Below are 21,542 nucleotides of genomic sequence, written 5' to 3' on the forward strand. Positions count from 1 at the left end.
ACAAGACGGCCTCAATAGTTGGCCTCTCTGAGGTCTAGTGCGTTCAGCACATGGGAGGCTTCACCTTTCAAGTCAACGTCAAGTACTATATACTACATACTATATCTTTCATGGCTCTAATCGTCGATGCTGGCTGGCTGCTTTGTCATCGGTGGCGAGCGTTCTCCTGTCGTTCCCGTCGGCCCGCAGGCCACCAACGTAACCTGCCTCTTTTTGCCGTCCTTCGTTCCGAACGAAGTCCTCGTCCAATCACTATCATCGTACGGCAAGGTTCTGTCTGGCGACGCCGGTGATCGGACGATGGGGCGCGCTCACGGGCACCCGCTTCATTCAGATGGAAATGAGCACCACAACCCCTGTCTGGTCATCGTGTGACGTCTGACTACCGTGGCTTGCAACGCATGTGTCGTCGGTGCGGCTCAAGCGACCGCTACTTTGCACAGTGCACCGCAGCGTTCTGTGGTCGTCGTGGTATCCATGGCGACGAAGGCGACGGATGCGACCATCTTCGTCGGCGTTTCGGGGACGGTCACCCTACAGTCGTGTGCCCTAGCTGTGCGGCGTTCATACTCAGGAGCTACTGCTGGAGCCTTCCCCCCCCCCCCCCCCCCTTACCGCCGGCGTCAACTGCGGCCGCGACTGCGCGTGACGCCTTGACACCGCATCAACCATTTTAAACAGAACGGCGCGTATTTTTACAGGGACAAGGAGGAAGACATAGCTCGCCTTGTCCCTGTCCAAATACGCGCTGTTCTGTTTAAAATGGCTTAACAACTCGCCCAAACGTCCGTTTTAACGCATCAACCAGCGTCGGCAAATGACAAAAATAAAAAGAAAGCATGCAGCTCGAGCAGTCACAACACGCTATGTTCGCCGGCTTTGTCAACCGAAGAAGACCGTGCTATTGATGACGTGGCCGATCGCAACACGCCATGTTCGCTGGCCTCCCAAGCTGCGAAAGACACGCATGCTGTGCCCGATAACGCCTCCACTTCGGCTGCTACTATCGGTCCTGATCGCATAGAAGATAGAAACACGGCTAAAACACCTGGCCCTGCCATTTCTACGCTCTATACACCAATGACATATGCGGCGGCTTCATCCGCCTCAGTTGTGTCGCTTACAATACCACATCCCATTTGTAGCTCTTCTGCAAAAGCCGCTGCGCTGTTGCATCTGAATATGCCTCCGGCTGCCGAAGTTCTCGGCGGCGACGACATCGATCCCGCAGCCCCACCCCTACCAACATCATCATCATCTCAAGATAACTTTAGCCTTGGAGTTGATAGCAGCGTTGGACTCTCACCAAGCCAAGATGGACTCGACTTAGATATGGCGGTCCCACGAGACGTAAAGCGTGCCCACGCGTCAGCCTCTGGCTCGGAGGGCCGCCGCTCCAAGTTACAGCGGCCAAAGAAATCTCGGCGCTTTCGAGAGGGTTGAAGAAGTGACGTGTGTACTGCATGTCCCCTGGACTTGTTCCCGGCGCGTTGACTTGAACAAACCGACCAGGTGAGCTCGGTGACACTTATAATTAAATATGGCTGACACCGTGAATATTATTCAATTAAACGCACAGGGGTTCTGAAATCCTATGAGACAAGCCGAAATTATCAGCGTGGTGTAAAGAACGGCCTGCAATGCTACCGACCTACAAAATTTTCCCAGCCAGCTGCAGCTGCGGGGGTGGCGAGCTTCCCAGAAGCGACCTTGAAACCCTTCCACTCCTGCTGCGGCGACTCGTTTTGAAGGGACGACGATGTGCCGCATCAACACCACTCGGCGCCGCTATGACTAAACACGGTCGGCGGATCAAGTATTGTTAGTGGATTCGCCGTGGCCGCCAGGGGTTGCTTGGAGCGGGGGAATTCCTGGAAAGAGATATCTGGCAACTGCGGTCTCACGGGCGCCAGAAGACGTCGGTCAATGGACAGACGCGACGGCCACTGACTAGGGGGTCAGTTCTTGGATCAAGAGGCGCCTGCTCGGATCAAGACCCCTGTCTGCAACAAACCCACTCACATTGGTGTGTTTAGTGAAACCTGTGCGTAAGTGACTGTGTAAACCCTCCCCCTCAAAAGCGGGTCGACGTCGAGGACTTTGGACGATCCCCTGGGTCGAAGGTGGAACGGCCGTTTTCCCTCACCTAAGCATCAAGGGAGGACAGACTATACTTAAGGAGCCATTGGCGGCTCCTCAGGGTGTATTCTTATTTCAGTCGTGTTAGACTGATGAACTGTAACGTTCTCATCTAAATACTGTAAATTAATCCTATATTCCTCGTTCTCGATGAGAACAAGTCTCTCCTTACAACAATGTCCTCAGCGTGGATAAGTTGGACGATGGCATGGGCCAGCTACCATCTACTTCATGCCCGACCCCAACCATTACAGTGGCCCGCGCTAAAAGTTGTGACATACTGTGTTTGCAAGAAACAATATTTTTCCCCATTGGGCATGTTCTTGCTTTCAAACGCACTTTCAACCTAGATTGTTTTTTTCTCTTTCGCGACATCACGCTCTAGCGGACTCGGCATTATTATATTGTTTCGGGTTGCAAGACTTGCTCAGTAGTCAAGGTAACACCATCTACCGATCGTCGAGACACTCAACCTCCTCTTCCCCTCCCAACGTCCGTTTATCCACAGCGGCACAAATTCGTGCATGACACTAAGCCCTTACGGCAGAAGCATCGTCTCGATGCTTCCTAGGGTGTCGAATCAGTGTGCGAGCTAAGGGCTTTAGTCGCGAAAGGTGCACGATATGAGTTCTTGGTGGGGTAGAAGATGTCGAAGTCACAGGTGATATCTCATATGTGAGGCTGGTGACTTGGCGAAGAACTCGGTACGGCCCGACGTAACGCGGTAGCAGTTTTTCGCAAAGACCGACGCGACGGGAGGGTAACCAAAGCGGAACAAGTGACCCAGGGCTGAAATGAACGCCTCGACGACGACTGTCGTAACGGTGCTTTTGGATAGTCTGAGACTCCAGAAGGCGGTCACGGGCAATGCGACGTGCTGTGGCCGCGCGAACATTGGCGTCGTGAGCATAGAACGTGGTAGTGGTGGCATCAGAAGGGAGCAGCGAGTCAAGAGGCAGGAGTGGGTCACGGCCATATATGAGATAGAACGGAGAATAACCAGTAATATCGTGACGCGACGAATTGTATGCAAACCTCATGAAAGGTAAAGTGCAGTCGCAATCCCGGTGATCATCAGACACGTACATGGAGAGCATGTCCGTGACTGTACGGTTGAGACGGTCGGTAAGTCCGTTTGTCTGTGGATGGTAAGCCGTCGCGAAATTGTGGGACATGGAGCAAGAGCGAAGGTCGTCGACAACCTTAGAAGTAAAACAGCGGCCTCTATCAGTGAGTAGTTGACGTGGGGCACCATGATGTAGGATCACTTCATGAAGGAGAAAATCAGCCACCTCAGTTGCGCAGCTCGAAGGGAGGGCCTGCGTTATGGCATAACGCGTGCTATAGTCCGTCGCAACGGCCACCCACTTGTAGCCCGAGGATGAAGTTGGAAATGGGCCTTGGAGGTCCAGGCCGACGCGGTAAAATGGCTCACTGGGGATATCTGTAGGCTGAAGTTGCCCAACGGGAGACAATAGAGGCTTCTTGCGGCGTTGGCAAAGTTCGCAGGCAGCGACGTAACTTCGAACAGAGCGATATAGCACGGGCCAGAAAAATCACCAGCGCACACGGTCGTACGTATGGGAGACACCCAAATGACCAGCGGTGGGCAGATCGTGTAACTACGAGAGAATTGTCAAGCGCAGATGCATGGGAACGACGAGAAGCAGTTAAGAACCAGGTGGATTCATATTGCGTCGGTATATAGGTCGCGTCCTGGAGAACAAGCACATGGAGGGAAACGTCCTGTTGCTCCGAGGTAAAGCGTTCGATGATAGATCGCGAATATGGGTCACGACGCTGCTCGTCTTCGATGCGTGAGAAGTCGGAGATCGACAAAACGCAGATATCTGTATCGGCTTCAGTGCCATCGGGAGGGTCGACAGGATCGCGGGAGAGGAAGTCGGCATCCTTATGTAGCCGCACAGATTTGTAGGACACGGGAAAGGTGTATTCTTGCACGCATAAAGCCCAGCGGTCAAGACGGCCTGTCGGGTCTCTTAGTGAGGATAGCCAACATAAGGCATGATGATCTGTTACGACGGTGAAATGACGACCGAACAGGTGAGGGTGGAACTTGGCAATGGACGAAACAAGGGCGAAGCATTCAAGTTCTGTGATGGAGTAGTTGCGCTCTGGTGCTGAAAGAAGACGGCTAGCATACGCGATCACGCGATTGGTGTCCCGCTGTCGTTGGGACAATATAGCGCCAATGACATGGCCGCTGGCATCAATGCGAACTTCTGTGTAGGCATGCGGATCAAAATGACCCAACACGGGTGGACTGATAAGGCGACTGATAATAGTTGAAGATGCTGCATCCTGGTCGGGTCCCCAACGAAAAGCGGTGTCCTTCTTGTGGAGATATGTGAGAGGACGAGTGATTTCGGCAAAGTTCTGGATAAATCGCCGAATATGGGAACACAGCCCTAGGAAACTTCGGACGTCGGTAGAAGAACACGGAAGTGGAAACTCACCAACGGCACGAACTTTATTAGTATCAGGCTGGACGCAAGCAGCGCCAGCCAAATGACCAAGTACTCGTATTTGGCGGTGGCCGAAATGGCATTTTACAGGATTGAGTTGTAGGCCAGCTCGTCGAAAAACAGCAAGGATAGCCGAGCGTCGGTGAAAAAACAATGACGTCATCAAGGTAGCAGAGGCATGTGGTCCATTTGAATTCGCGCAGAAGAGAGTCAGTCATGCGCCCGAAGGTAGCAGCGGCATTGCACAGTCCGAAAGGCATCAGTTTAAATTGGTAGAGACCATCTAGGGTGACGAAGGCGGTCTTTTCGCGATTTCGTTCATTCACTGCGATTTTCCAGTAGCCAGAGCGCAAATCAATCGACGAAAAATAACAGGCACCGAGTAAGCAGTCCAGCGCGTCAGCAATACGCAGAAGCGGCTGCACGTCCTTTTTGGTAATCTTATTTAGGTGACGGTAATCGAGCAGCGTCGTGACCCATATTCGCGATCTATCGTCGAACGCTTTACCTCGGAGCAACAGGACGTTTCCCTCCTTATACTTGTTCTCCAGGACGAAGGGCGTCGGCGTAAGCAGGTCGTAAATCAGTATCTATCATCATTGGTGTAAACTTGTCGTTGCGTGAAGTAGGAGGGGCAGAAGCTGCAGCAGTGTCAAATCGTGGTTCGGGCGTAAGAGCAGCTACTCCACAGTCTTCCAAAGGGGACAGCACAGCGAGAGATACACCCTCATGAAGCACTTGCAGACACGAACCAAAGTTCAGAAGAGGAAGCCACGCTTGATTGTTGACAAGAGTTATAATTGAGCTTCGTAGTGCTATTTGACGGGCCAGGAGGACGTCGCAAAGTGGGGACACCACGTAAGGACCATTTCGAAGTGGTGTAGAAGGCGACATGAGGACGTAAGTCGCAGCGTCAGGTTTCAGTCGAGCAAATTCAGTAGAATGAAGTCGGGACTTGTGGTCGTCGGTCGGGTTTGGCAAAGTAATGGGGCAGTTCAAGGCGAAGGGTGCCGGTCGTACAGTCAATAAGTGCTGAATGGGCAGTCAGAAAGTCGAATCACTGGGACACTCGGCCAGTACAGTGAACAGGACTAACACTTGATGGCCGGCAATGGTATAGCACGAGCGGCGCGCATTCCCATCACGGCTGTTATACTGCCATTAGCTACTGCGACGGCAGGCGACTCGGCAGGTGTCAGGACTTTACGGAGACGGCTACGAAGATCTGATCGCATAACCGACACCTGAGCCCAGTATCGATGAGGGCTTGAACAGGTACATCACCAACAAAAATTTCAGCAAGGTTCAGTCGAGCAGCAGCGGTCAGCAGAAGTTTTGCAGTCCGACTAGTCAATGCAGCCACACCTCCGGGGGCTGCATTTCTTAGTTTGCTGAGAAGCGGCCCGCGTAGGACGGGGACGAGGGACGTCGAGGTGTAGGCGAACGGGACTGACGGCGTTGCGTCGAGGTCGAGCGCGGCTAGTGGTGTGTCCCCGAGAGTGAAGGCCGGCATGATATGGTTCAGAGAGGGGCGACAGAGGCTGATTGTCTCGGTCGAAGCGGCGATCAGCATATGGTCGAGGCGAAGAGTACCAGTGGCTACTACGGCAGTGGCGGGAGATGTGACCGACCCGGGAGCAATCAAAGCAAATTGGTCTGTCATCCGGTGTTCGCCACTCAGAGGGGTTCCGATATTGATTCGGGGACGACTGTCGAGGTGCAGCAGAGGCACTGACAGGAGCGGTAGGGGTGGCATGTGGGCGGACGGCAAACTGGATGTCCACGTTTGCAATTTCTTGGCGGTGTTACGTTTCGCCTACAACGCGCGGTAATGCCGGCGCGGATGCAACGGACGCCGGGGCTTTGTTCAAAGCGGCGGACATTTTGGCCCGTCCGACGCCGCCGCGACGCCTACCCGCCAAGCGTGTCCAGGCGTGTTTCAGTGCCACGTGTCTTCGTGTGTGCGTGTGTGTGTGTGTGCCCTCGCTTGTCAAAGCGCGGCAGCCGGGGAGCGGAGTTCCCCGAATGAGGAGCCTGGAGGTCTCTCGGCTCAACTGTTCGCGCCGTCGTGTGGGTGAGGGTTGGCGATGCGTCACTACACTCGGTTCAGCAGGTCTCTCGGCCCGACAGTTCGCGCCGTCGTGGGCTCCTGCTGCGCCGTCCCGTGACCTTCATCCCGTGACCTTCCCTCCTTCCCTTTTTGACCGCGACGCCGGGAGTATAAGAGCAGCTGCCCCCGGACGCCAAGAGAGAGGCTCCGATTTGTACTGTTGAGTTACGTGCTCTCCCGTCTCTCCACTTCGGTCGAACTGACCGGCCACTCTTTTGCTATGTTAGAATAAACAAGTTGTTCTGTTACCAGTCTTCTCTTGCTTTGCCGGGACCTTCGGATGCTTCCAGTGCCCCAGGCCGCCAGGCCAACGCTACCCTTGGGGCTTGCGACCCATTGGCAATAACGGGCGTCAGCACCGAGACCCCAACAACTCGTGCCAGCGGTGCGATTCCAACATCTGGTTGCCAGCGGTGAGATCGCGACAACGGAGGCCAGCAGCAAAGAGATGCGGTTGACTGTATGCTGAGCAGCTCAACGACCATCCGGGAGCAGTGCAACGAGCCCTGTGTGATGACTGGTTGCCTGCAGCGGAACGACTGCGCTGAAGTCTTGGCTGCGAGGTTTGGTGAGTGCGGGACTTTCTTCTTCTGAGTTTTGCCAGGCTTTTGTTAGTGTCAGAAACAGAGCTGGTAATTGTGGTTGTCGTTGCTACCGGGTTAGTTTGCGGCAAGACAATAGTAGGCAGTAGAGAAAGCAGCATTCAGAGCAGCCATGGATTTGAAGTCGTTGCGCAAACCGATATTACTGGAGCTTGCAAAAGAGTTGGGTCTGGATGTCTCAGACAAACTCAGAAAACCAGAACTGCTAAGGGCTATTCTTGAGTTAGAAGCTGAGGATGACGAGCTGTCGGAATGCCTTGAGACCATTGAGGAGAGGGAGCTTGAACTTAAAGAACAGAAAGAGAAAGATGAGCGTGAACGAAAAGAACAGAAAGAGAAAGATGAGCGTGAACGAAAAGAACAGAAAGAAAAAGAAGAGCGCGAACACGCGTTGGAAATGAAGCGTCTCGAGTTAGAGATGGAACGCGCTCGTAATGGAAGTCAGGCACACGGTGCAGGAGAACGAGTATTGTTCAAAATGACTGACCTGATGCGGCCGTTTAAGCTTGGAGAGGACATTGGTTTGTTCCTGGTTAACTTTGAGCGAACGTGCGAGAAGCAGGGGTTCTCTCGGGAAACGTGGCCACAGCGCTTGCTCACTTTGCTACCCGGCGAGGCGGCCGACGTAGTCGCTCGCTTGGAGAGAGAGGAGGCAGAGGATTTCGACAAAGTGAAATCGAGTCTGCTAAAAAAGTACCGGCTGTCAGCGGAGGCGTTCCGTCGGAAGTTTCGGGAAAATGAGAAAGGCAAGAGTGAGTCATATACAGAGTTTGCGTACAGGCTTATGTCAAACATGCAGGAGTGGCTCAAAGAAGAGAAAGCGTTTGGTGACCATGAGAAAGTTCTGCAGTGTTTCGGGCTAGAACAGTTTTATAGTCGGTTACCTGAGAACGTGCGGTACTGGGTCTTGGATAGGCCAGACGTTAGTACGGTGGCTAGAGCCGCTGAGTTAGCCGAGGAGTTTGTGACGCGTCGGGCTCGCGGAGCTAAGGACGGTCAAAAGGGTGAATTTGGCTCCAAGTTTGAGAGGCCAAAGTTCACGCCCATGAGAGCAAAGGGGGACACACGTAGTGCGGATGCGAGTGAAAGCAGTCCGACCGAACGTAAGGAGACGGCGGCAACCGAAGCCGAACGCAGAAAGCGGTTCGAGATGAGGCAAGCGCGCGTTTGTTATACGTGCCAGAAGCCGGGTCACTTTTCGGCGCAGTGTCCAGAAACAAAAACACAAGTCGTGTTTTTGTCTATATGCAGCACTGACGAGAACATGAAGCTTCTCGAGCCTTACATGCGAGACCTCCTCGTGAACGGGAAAGAGTGCCGAGTGCTTCGCGATTCCGCAGCTACAATGGATGTAGTTCACCCCTCTTACGTAGAACCCGATATGTTCACGGGCGAGTGCGCATGGATCAAGCAAGCAGTGGAAGCTCATAGCGTGTGTCTGCCGGTAGCAAAAGTGCTTATTGAAGGACCTTTCGGAGCACTTGAGACGGAGGCCGCAGTGTCATCTATGCTGCCCCCCCAGTACCCGTACCTATTTTCGAACAGGTCCGATCACCTCCTGCGCGAGAAGGGGCTTTTGTTTGGTGAGGCTAGCGTTCAGGCCTTAACCAGATCGAAGGTTCGGGAGCTCGCTACAAAGGCGGTAGTTGCGGGGCCGACGTTGTTGAACGATGAGAAAGGGTCAGAGGTGCAGCAAGCTGGTATTCGGAGCACGCCCGAACGGGATAAAATTGAGCCTGTAGCATTAAGGGCACCAGATACTGGAAAGGAAATTCCCGATGCGGGAAAGTTAGAAGAGCTTCCGGTCGAGCTTCCGGGACTAGGCTCAGTGACAAACAGGAAAGACGCCGATCAAGTCATTAGTGACTTAATAAGTAAAGCATCGCTGTCGCCTGAGCAGAAAACAGAACTACACCAGCTCTTACAAGAGTTTCAAGGTCTGTTCTCTGAGAGGCCTGGTAGGACGTCTGTCCTTACTCATGACATAGAACTTACCTCCCCAGAGCCAGTACGATCCAAGGCGTACCGGGTGTCACCCCGCCAGAGCGATATTATGGAGGCTGAGGTAAAGAAAATGCTACAGCTCGGTGTTATTGAAGCGGGTGAGAGTGATTATACTTCCCCTTTGATTTTAGTTGAGGTACCGGGCAAGGAACCTCGTCCTTGCGTCGACTACCGCAGGCTTAATTCCATCACTAAGGATCAAATTTATCCGATCCCTAACATCGAGGAGCGCCTTGAGAGAGTGAGTAGCGCTCAGTTTATTTCCACCCTAGATCTTGTCAGGGGTTATTGGCAGGTTCCACTTACAGAAGAGGCTAGTAGGTATGCGGCGTTCATTTCACCAATGGGGACATTCCGTCCTAAAGTTTTGAGTTTTGGTTTGAAGAACGCGCCATACTGCTTTTCAAGCCTCATGGATAAAGTGTTGCGGGGACAGCAAGAATTCGCTTTACCGTATCTAGACGACGTAGCGATATTCTCCGCATCCTGGCCGGAACATATGGCGCACTTGCGGGCAGTGCTAACCCGCCTGCGCGATGCGGGCTTGACAGTCAAGGCTCCCAAGTGCCAGTTAGCACAGGCCGAGGTTGTCTACCTCGGACACGTGATTGGTCGGGGTCGACGCCGCCCCTCTGAAATAAAGGTGGCCGCTGTGCGAGACTTCCCGCAACCGCGTACGAAGACCGATATTCGGTCGTTCTTAGGTGTCGCCGGCTACTATCAGAGGTACATCCCCAGGTACTCTGATATCGCGGCTCCCTTGACGGATGCTCTAAGAAAGACAGAGCCGCAAACAGTCGTCTGGGATGAGACGAAGGAAAGAGCTTTTAGCGCCCTAAAGAGCGCCCTAACAAGCCAGCCTGTGCTACGATCGCCCGACTACACAAAAGGGTTCGTTGTTCAGTGTGATGCTAGTGAGCGAGGCATGGGCGTTGTACTGTGCCAACGGGAAAATGGAGAAGTAGAACACCCCGTCCTGTATGCTAGTCGTAAGCTGACGAGTCGTGAGCAGGCGTATAGCGCCACCGAGAAAGAGTGTGCGTGTATCGTGTGGGCCGTTCAGAAATTGTCATGTTACCTAGCTGGCTCGAGGTTTATCATTGAAACGGATCACTGCCCTCTCCAATGGCTGCAGACCATCTCTCCCAAAAATGGTCGCCTCCTGCGCTGGAGCCTCGCTTTGCAACAATATTCCTTTGAGGTGCGTTACAAAAAGGGGAGTCTCAACGGTAACGCCGATGGCTTAAGTCGAAGCCCCTAACGTGGGAATCAGCCTCAAAATTGCTTGTTACTGATGTTTTTCTTCCTGAGGCAGGATTTTTTTTTAACTTATTGCTTTTGTGTAGTGTTTCAAAGTGATGATGTGCTTTTTAGTGCAATTTTTCCGATTTGTGGACGCGTTCTGAGTGCTGCTAAACTACTGTAAGGAAATAGGCAGCAGTATAAAAGGGGAAAGAGCCTGGCAGGGCTTAGTGAGGGTTGTGCCGTGCTTGCTAACTGAGCGGTTGACTTTTGGCGTGGTTCTAACGCTTGCCGGAAACGAGAACAAAAATGTCAACTCTCCCGAAGTCACTTTGCAGTGTCCTGTGTGCACCTGAACGTGAGAACGAGGCCTTCTCTGTGCGCTGCGCTCAAGAAACGCCCAAGGACGCCCAACTTCGGTTATGAGCATCATCGAGCGACATCCCTCCGGACAGCGGATGCAGTCCCCTGACCATCGGGATCTCCTTCCCCCGGCGGGGCGGTCTGTTACGTTTCGCCTACAACGCGCGGTAATGCCGGCGCGGATGCAACGGACGCCGGGGCTTTGTTCAAAGCGGCGGACATTTTGGCCCGTCCGACGCCGCCGCGACGCCTACCCGCCAAGCGTGTCCAGGCGTGTTTCAGTGCCACGTGTCTTCGTGTGTGCGTGTGTGTGTGTGTGCCCTCGCTTGTCAAAGCGCGGCAGCCGGGGAGCGGAGTTCCCCGAATGAGGAGCCTGGAGGTCTCTCGGCTCAACTGTTCGCGCCGTCGTGTGGGTGAGGGTTGGCGATGCGTCACTACACTCGGTTCAGCAGGTCTCTCGGCCCGACAGTTCGCGCCGTCGTGGGCTCCTGCTGCGCCGTCCCGTGACCTTCATCCCGTGACCTTCCCTCCTTCCCTTTTTGACCGCGACGCCGGGAGTATAAGAGCAGCTGCCCCCGGACGCCAAGAGAGAGGCTCCGATTTGTACTGTTGAGTTACGTGCTCTCCCGTCTCTCCACTTCGGTCGAACTGACCGGCCACTCTTTTGCTATGTTAGAATAAACAAGTTGTTCTGTTACCAGTCTTCTCTTGCTTTGCCGGGACCTTCGGATGCTTCCAGTGCCCCAGGCCGCCAGGCCAACGCTACCCTTGGGGCTTGCGACCCATTGGCAATAACGGGCGTCAGCACCGAGACCCCAACAACTCGTGCCAGCGGTGCGATTCCAACAGCGGACAACAGCCTGAATGAGCGAGATGGTCATGTTGTCATGCGTATGGGGGTAGTGAGAACTTGGAGCCATAAGGCTGTTTCACATGGCACAATTTTTAGTCAGTGACACAGCGAATTCCGTCGCGCAGCGACCGCCTCGACGTCGTGGGCTCTTCGCGACTTGATTCCAACAAGTTGGTCACGCCGTCGCTGAGTCGCAGCGATCGGCGCGATGTGTGACGACACAAAGCGCCGTCAAAATAGGCGCTTTCCTGTTTTGCCGCGTGTTGGTAGCTCTATGGAGCAATGTCGAGCGCCAGTTTTAGTTATGTTTTAATAGGGCGTACCCACCAGCGTTTGCGCCTTAGGAGCTTCATAATTTTTTTTTCTGCCGCTTACACAATTCGTTTAAAAGGAGAAGCTGCACGCTATCCAGGTCGGGAGAAGGACGCCGCCTTCAACATAAGGCACGTACTCACTTGATCGCCACCGTCATCAACCTCTTCATCGCTACAAATTGCGCCAGCTGCTTATACATGCACATTCCATAGTAGCTTGTTCTTCTGCAAAAGGAAATACTAATCCAGGAAAAAAGGACGTGGCTTCCATAGTAACAACGAAACTAGAGTTGTACTAAACGGAACTACCCCACCGAAGCCGCACAAGCCGCACGCTCATACTTGCGGTGTTATGCAGCGCCTCACTCACCGTATCTGCGAGCAGTCGTAAAGCCTCAACGCTTTTAAACGTTAGAAAATGGTGTACCTATTCTGTTATCGAATAATAGGAAAATTCCAATATTTGGCTAGTTTCCATGTTGTTGTTGTTTAACGATGCAGGCATGTATACTTCGTGAGCAGGAGGCACCCTTGCCCATCGCTGCGACGGGAATCGCGCTGCCGCAAACGCATGTGAAAGGAGTCAGCGAAAATTGTTTTGCGACGTGCGCGGCAGAAAGATTTTTTTCGCCCCAATCGCGCCCTGTGAAACAGCCTATAGACTCAAGTACGCGACGGATGACCTGTGTCAAGCCTGGCGTTGTAGGTGGATGTGATGCCGGATGGCCGTTGCAGGAGGAAGTGGCAGCCGTATTAGGAAGTCGGTCGATGCATTCTACGATGCTTGCTCAAAATTCCGGCATTCCTTAATGATGGACTCAACCGTTGAGCAGTTTCTGCAAAGCAGGAGGTTGAACACATCGTCCGCGATGCCAATCAAGATGTGTCCAACCTTATCGGCTTCCAGCATGTCCGCGTCCGCTTTATGGCAGAGAGCCAGAACGTCCTGAATGTATGCGACGTACGATTCGTTTGATGTCTGGGCACGAGACGCTAGCTCTCGCTTGGCCTCCATTTGACGTCCCACAGTCTTCCGAAAAGATCGCTTAGCTTTTCCTTGCAGGAGTGCCCGCTTCTAATGTCGGCTTCATGCGTCTCGAACCATACCTTCGCGGTTACTCCCAAATAAAAGATCACGTTGGCCAGCAAAAATGTGGCATCCCACTTGTTGTGCTTACCGACGGGTTCATACGACGGCAGCCAGTCTTCGACGTCGACCTTGCCAGTGCCGATGAAGATTCCCGGGTGGCGTAGCTGGGTTAGCACTACTTCCGCTGGTGTCTGAGTGGCGCACGCAACGACAGCGGCGGAGGCAGCGTCAGTAGCAATAACAGCAGAACCGATGTGACGCCCGCTGCGAAGATCCAGGGCCGGCTTGTAGCGAGAGTACCCCGCCCCTCCATCAAAACGTTACGCGGAGAATATATATATATTCAATATATACAGTTACAAGGTTCTAGCTCAGCAGTGACGGTAAGACATCTACCGATGGTATGGTATGGTATTCCTTATGCGATGGCACACACCCACTGTGGGGGATGGTCGAGACACCTCAACGTCCTCTTCACCTCCCAACGTCCTTTTGTCCACAGCGGCACAAACTCATACGTGACAATATGCAATAGAGTTTTACGGCGGGATCATGTTTGTTTTATGATGGGACAGAGCGGATATTGGCATTTGATTGTGTGCTATCTCCATTTAGGCTACGTATTTTGTGCATCTATCGACCTGCGCAACCCACTAAGTACCATTATTTTTTCGTGACCTGGACGTGTATATCCTGGGCGGTCGTCACGTGGTGCTTGTTGGGGATTTTAATTGCGTTTTAAACACGCGAGCACATGTGCAAGGTCCGGGCTGGGGTCGCTCTGATTGGAATTCACGGGAGTTGCGTCGCCTCGTCCAGCACTTTTTGTTGCTGGAAACATATCGACTTTTTCACGGTTCTTCATTTGTCTGGAAATGGGGATGCGGTGCGTCGTCAAGCAGGTTAGGTTACGTTGGTTAGGCTGTGTGCCAAGCAATTTAGCTCAGTATGGCTCCCAATCTGATGTGATAAATTTACTTTCATCTCCTGTGTATATTTCCGATCAAGGGCAGCTTTGCTTGAAGTTTGCTTCCCTCCTTCGTCATCAGCAAAACCTTGGCGCCTCGACTTTCGCGTTCTCACGACGCGCACTCGCGCTCTTGTTTGCAAGAGTCTTGCGGGCCTCTCTTTCTAGATCTGACCCAGAGTCATGGGACGCGCTCAAGGTGCAGTGGCGTCTGCATTGTTCAATTGAAGGTCGTGCACTCGGATGACGCACGTCAGACGAACTGGCGGATACTGCCACGAAGCTCCGTATTGCCCTTTGGGTCAATCAATTGACTCCGCTGATGCGGTAATGGCAGTGTGAGCTACGGAGGCGTTTCCAACGCTTCATCGCAGCGTCGTTTTTGTCAGAGGCTCCGTGTCGATGCAGACGTAATCCGTGTGCACACCCTGAAGTTCTGCGCTTTTCAAGAAACTCGCTTTTTAGACAGCCGATTGCATTCGGTTCTGCGGACACAAGGGTACTTCCTGTTATGTCGCCTCCCACGCCTGATTATTTGCTCTTTTTATTGCACTTGGAAAACGTGGCGCGTACGAATATGCGAATAGATCATGGTAATGTCGAAATGCTGAGTGAGCTGCCTCAGGTTCCACCTGAGGTCGCTGAACGTCTTTGCGCACGACCGTCGGCTGGCGAGCTGAAAGCAGCATTATCTTCTATGAAACGTGGTCCGGCTCCAGAGTCTGATGGACCCGTAGACTTTGTGGGCTTCTCCTCCCGTGCTCTTGGGACAAAGGAACGACAACACAGTAGTGCAAACAATCACGAGGGCATTTATTACACCTTTAATAGATCAATGCCTGCTAGCCGAGTTGCTATCCACAAAACATGCCGATGGGCGCGCGACAAACCTAGAAGTCCGACTCACCGCGACCGGATAGCGAGCGAATATGTTCGCCCCATGCTGGAGCCCAACGCCTGGTCGTTTGCGCGTACGGTCACGCGAACGGTGGCTCGTTCGTAGGAGGCCACGCGAGACGGTCTCGCAGAAGCATGGATCGGCGCACGCGCGGCACGTCCGCGCTGCTCTTCATCGCCGACCCAAAGAGGGAGCGCCTTGTCTTACCCGCACCCCAGTAACCCCGCCATGTGGCAGCGTTAGCAGCGCAACACTCGCGCCATCTCTCGCACTGCGCTTCAACCACTCCGACCGCCGCGGGCACCAGGCCACGCGGCGAAACCGCACTGCAGGAGACGGGAGCTATGCGGGAAAACAAGATATCAGGGGACGCGTGAGAGTCACGCGTCCCCACAACGTTTATCTAACATTATGGGAAGGTATTGGTGCCACTTTCGTCTCTGTTAATGACCAGCCGCTGCTTTGAGAACTTCGAATTCCCGTCGAGTTTTGGCGACGATCGTACTGTGCTGATACCTAAGCGCTATCCATCATCAGCTAGTCCAGAGGAACGGAGGCCAATCATGCCTCTGAACGTTGACTACAATACCTTCACACTGCAGCTGTTCTCACCCGATGCTTGGGAAGCCTGATGCCTTCCTTAATAGGACATCATCAGACATACTCAGTTCCTGGCAGAGAGATACAGCTCTCTCGTTCGTTACGCGTGACATAATGACATACACGCTGACCTGGTCAGCACGTGGTCCCTTAGTTTCACTAGATCAAGAAAAGGCATTCGATCGTATTGAACATAACTACACATTTAATGTACTGACCTTGTTCGGCTTTTCGTCCAATTTTGTTGAACCTATTAGGACTATAGTGCCTATTTAAATATTCGAAGTACATTGTTTCTTGGCGGTCGTGAAGGTGACCCATTTCCCGTTACTGGTGGTGTTTTTTGGTGGAGCCATTTCTGCGCTCAGTACTGAGCGACTCTTACGTGCGCAGTCTCCTACTGCGTGGTAGCGGTGTTGTGAAGGTGGCAGCCTTCGCCGATGACATCACATTGTATCTCAGGAATGAAGGTAGCTTATCCCGTGGCCCTCGAATTTTAACTGAGTACGGAAATATTTCAGGTGCTGCGCTAAATTTTTGAAAGTGTCGTTTTGTTCATTGGTTCACTACAGACGCGCCTAAGACCCCTTTTTCGTCTTCAGAATAGCGATTCTCTTCGTATTTTAGGCCGTGATTACGCCTATGATGGCATATAAGACTCTCTGTGGCTCTCAGTTCTTGAAAATGTAGGGCGAAATATTTAAGATGCTTATGGGTATGATTTATCCCTATTAGAATTAAGGTACTCAACACAGTCTCTATTTTTAGCACGAGTGTGGTACGTTTGTCACGTTCTACAGCCACCATTACGGGTTACTAGGTCCTTGCAGTCCCTTGGTTCCTTCTCCTGGTCGGGCAGTGCAGAACTGGTCTGTCGCGCGGCGCTTGGGCAACCACGCTCTCGCGGTGGGTTCTCGTTCCTATCCGTGTCTGTGCGCTACCGGCTGCTTGCTCAGCCATTTCTGCTTCGCCTGTTACAGTGTGATCAGTGTCCTGCGCGTGAACTCGACTGCTATTTCCTTGGCACAAAAATTCGTTACATGTTACCGGGCCTGCACTTTTACATCGCCGACCACAAGTGTTTAAACGGACCTTTATTTTATTCTACAGCCGTGGCATTTTATCGCCACATGCAACAGGTATGTCCTGATGTAGACGTTCTCGACAACCGTGTTGTAAATACTATGTCACCCTTACTGCTCCCTCTAGTTCCCCCAGCGCGCCGCGCACGTTCCCATGATGTGTCGTGGGATGCGATAGCAGCGTCATTTCTGCCTGACCACCTGCGCGACTTCATGTGCCGTCTAGGGTGGCAAGTGCTTCCAACTCGTGACGGGCTATAGAGCGGTGGAGCGTAGTCCCATCTTCGCTTTGTCCCAATTGCCCCCTTCAAGAATCCAATAAACATGTGCTGCTGCAATGCGTCGTTACCAGAGTATTTTGGAGGGCCGTGCGTGCTGGTTTCCGTGGCCTTGGAGTTAACCGTTTTATTACATCTGGTCGCTGCTCACGTGGCCCCTTTGCGGCACTTTTAATTGCTGAGGGGGCTTTTTGTCCATGGCGCAACCGGTGCGAGGCAGTTGCCGCAGGCTATCGTCGCCGCGCTCTGTTTCCACTTGTGGGGAGGCTCTACTCTGAGCTACAGCTGTCGTTTCTGTCAGAGGAGTTGTTCTCCCTCGGGGAAGAAGAGTTTCTTCGACAGTGGTGATGCCGTTTCCTGTCGGTGGCTGATCGATCCGTATGGCTTCATTTTTTTACCAGCCTGGTTCTTGTAGCCAGGCCATAATAAGTGTTCATTGAATTCGCATAGAATGTAGATGCCCGCGATTTCTGCGTGTGCGTGCTCTCTTATACATGATCATTTGTGTGTATACACATCTTATAGCATCACTTCAAAATTATGTAAAGTGTCTCTGTCACATCATCATTGTACATAACCATTGTGTACACTGTATATATTTAACATCATTTTATACATATGATAATTAGTTTATGTGTAACTGGGCCTTTCCATGGGTCTCTGTGGTTATATTTTAGTGAGTGAGGACCCGGACACTACTTTGAAAACGTGCCGTGTGTACAATGCTTCGTTTGTTGTGTATGATATCGTCCTGGTGGAATCGTGCCGTGATTCTGACTCAGTGTACGTATTGTCTCTTCTTTAAATAATCTTTTTATGAACACACACACACACACACACACACACACACACACACACACACACACACACACATATATATATATATATATATATATATATATATATATATATATATATATATATATATATATATATATATATATATATATATATATATATATATATATATATATATATATATATATATATATATATACATACATACATATGGTTGGATTTTAACCATTATGTACACTACCTTTATTCAAGGTTGGTTTGTATATGTCATAATTAGTTTATGTGTAATTGAGTTTCCGTGGGTCTACGTGGTAAGTTAGAAAGCGAGGACTCGAGCACTACTTTGAAAACGTGCTGGGTGTACAATGCTTCGTGCTTTGTATGTGTTATCGTCCTGATGGAATTGTGCCACGATTTTTTTCTAAACACATAGAACCCCTGACACCACCGGCACAGCAGCGCGACTGTTCAAACCACACGCGTGCTTCTCTCATGCCGACGCCAACTACAGTTCAGCACCTAGCTCTACGACGAACGCCACTAGAACGGAATCCTTGGTTATACAGGTCACTTCATTGTAAAGGTCGCGCAGCGCACAGTTCACACAAGAGGGAGAGACATATTCTATCGTTATATAGGTCACTTCTTTCTAGTGGCGTTTGTTGTAGAGGTGCTGAACTGTAGTCGTCGGCATGAGAGAAGCATGCTTGCGGTTTTAACAGTCGCACTGCTGTGCCTGTGGTTCGATGTGTTTAGAAGTTGATTTCAACAAGAGAAGATACGAACACGGAGTCACAATCACGGCACAATTATACCAGGACGATCACATATACAAATGACGAAGCATTGTATGCATGGCACGTTTTGAAAGAAGTGTTCTAGTCTACGCTCACCAACATATAACCACATAGACCCACGGAAACGCGCAGTTACACATGAACTAATCGCCACAGTAGACAAAAAGATTTTGGATTTATACAGTGTACACAATGGACACGTACAATGAGGTAACTTTTCATAGCTGTGTAGTATGCTACGAGAAGCGTAAATACAAAGATATGCAGCTGCGGCACGGGCAACGCGCTCTCAAATGGAGCCAAGATACAAGGGCGCAGGCCAATGAGTTATCACTCATAACCACAGCAGTCAGTCGGGCAAGTTTTACGGTCTGCTGACAAATCATTCGTCTTGGTATGACTACCGTGAAAAAGCAAACAGTCTTCGTGAACAACTTCGGCAGCAGCGAAAGCCTTTTAGCTTAATAGCTCCCACTAAAAGCTCATAAAGAGCACAGACGCGATGTTTATGGTCATATTTGGCAAGAACGCGCTTTTTGAGAGGCGACAAAAAAAACCACCACGTCGACGCCGACTCTCATTTGCAGAAAAATCACGTTACGTGAATGTCGCCGCGTAGGTGTGATGCTGCTGTGATACTTGCAGTGATCCAAGAATTTACGCCAAAAAAGGTTCATTAAAGGGCGGCATGTGCCTGCTGGCCCCTGGTGCATATACCCAGTGGCGCACACTGTGCGGCCCCACTGGTACATACCAGTGGTACGTCTTTTAGACATCTTCACACATCGCCGGTGAATTTTTTATTTTTTTTTTTTTGCTGTTCCCCTGTTTACATGATTAAGTACGCGACAATGTGAACGCGCACAGCAAGATAACATCTGCATGGAATATAAATGCTGGAGCTCCACGTATAGTTTACCGCGTTGAGCTCTGTTGGCGGGGTGCATTTGTATCACATTTTGCACTAGTTTTCTACGTTATATATTACCTGGTGCCATGAATGGCGCCTGCCTCGTACAAGCGGTGACCTGCCTCGTACAATGGCGCCTGCCTCGTACAAGTGGAGACGCACGAAAATGCGTTTCCCGGTAAGTCAGGCCGTAAAACCGGCAATGCGAAGTCACTGGAAGCACCGTGATCGCCTTCGTCCCGTCCTCTGCTTCTCATGCCAGCACTAGAAGCACATAAATGAAAATACAGGAAAAACACGAACAGTAAAGGGGAAGAGAAATGCAGCCATAATGAAACACAGAGCGCTATTGGGATACAATAGGTACGAGGTGCTCCGGGGTATGTGCAAAGGTGTAATGGTTGCAGGACTTACTTTTGGAAATGGGATTGTTTGCTTGAAATCAAAGGTACAATCAGGCCTCGATGGCAACCAAAGGTCAGTGGGACGCCTCGCATTGGGTGTTCACGGGAAGACAACAAAAGAAGCTGTGCTAGGTGATATGGACTCGACAAGTTTTCAAGTGAGAGAAGCGCACAGTAAAATTGATTATGAAGTGCGACTAAGGGATACGGAAGAAAGTAAATGGGCTGGGAGAGTTTTCAAGTATTTGTGCAGGAATAACACTGATTCACAGTGGAGGAAAAGAACTAGCAAGCTTACCAGCAAGCGTACGGCCTGTAGGGTGAGCAACACAGCAACAAAGAACGTCAAGCGAAAAGTCAAAGAGGCTGAAGTAATCTCATGGGTTGCGGCAATGGAAAAGAAACCTGCCATAAGTAACTATCTAAGAGGAAAAAACGAAATCAGGAAAGAAATAATTCATAATTCAAAGGGAATCTCAATATTTTCGAATCGAGATCAGTATGCCTAGAACACGCAAATGTAAAGCGAGATATAAGAAAGAAGAACCGTGGAGCATGTTTTATTAGAATGTGAATATATATGCCCAGCGGTCGATTTAGGCTACCGGCCTCCTTGAAGCCCTTGGGTTCAGCGAGAGCAGGGGGAAAGTAAACATGTCCGCAACAGAGATTAGTAAGAAGCGATAGGAAGATTGGTGGAAGAAACGTAGGGAAATATAAAAAAACGGAGACGTGCAAAAACAAAGTTCACTATAGGGAGTCAGAAAATTTGGTTAACGGAATTCATCGTGATTTCCTTTTTTTTTTTTTTTAACCCTATAAGTAGTACATTAGGCAGTATAATAGCACGAGCTTGATGGCGCAACGCATAGCCCCGTTCCAAAGGGGACACTCATAACATCCATCCATACATGGAGTATGTTCCCGTCATAGAGTTGGTTCCCGTATACTCCCGCAAGGAGCTGCAGGATTATATATACAGCAACACTAGCACGTCGCTGACGCGCGCTTTAAGACGACCGCCCTATGCACATAGCCTGGCAAAGGAACAAGAGTTCAGGATCGCCAGTCATCCTCTAGAGTCTGTAAAGGAGTATGGCTATCGAGGTCAATTACCCACAGGGGACGCTGATGATGAGAAGGAAATTCATAGAAGAATAAAAATGGCTTTAATTGCATACGGCAGGCAGCTTACCACTATCACTGAAAAGAAAAGTGTACAATCATTGCATTCTACCAGTGCTAACATATCTGGGATATAAACTTGAAGGTTACCAAAGAAGCTCAAGAACAATTTAAGGACCACGGAAAGAGCGATGGAACGAAAAATGTTAGGCGTAGCGCTAAGAGACAGGAATAGAGCAGTGTGTATCAGGGAGCAAACGGGGATAACGGATATTCTAATTGACATTAAGAGAAAAAAAATGGAGCTACGCAGGCCATGTAACGCGTAGGATGGATAAACAGTGGACCGTTAGAGTTACAAGATGGGTGCCAAGAGAAGGGAAGCGCAGTCGAGGACGGTAGAAAACTAGATGGTGTGATGGAATTAGAAAATTTGCAGGCACAAGTGGGAATCAGTTGGTGCAGAACAGGGGTAGTTGT

Source organism: Dermacentor andersoni, chromosome 1 (genome assembly GCF_023375885.2).
Source record: "Dermacentor andersoni chromosome 1, qqDerAnde1_hic_scaffold, whole genome shotgun sequence".
In the NCBI taxonomy this organism is placed as follows: Eukaryota; Metazoa; Arthropoda; class Arachnida; order Ixodida; family Ixodidae; genus Dermacentor; species Dermacentor andersoni.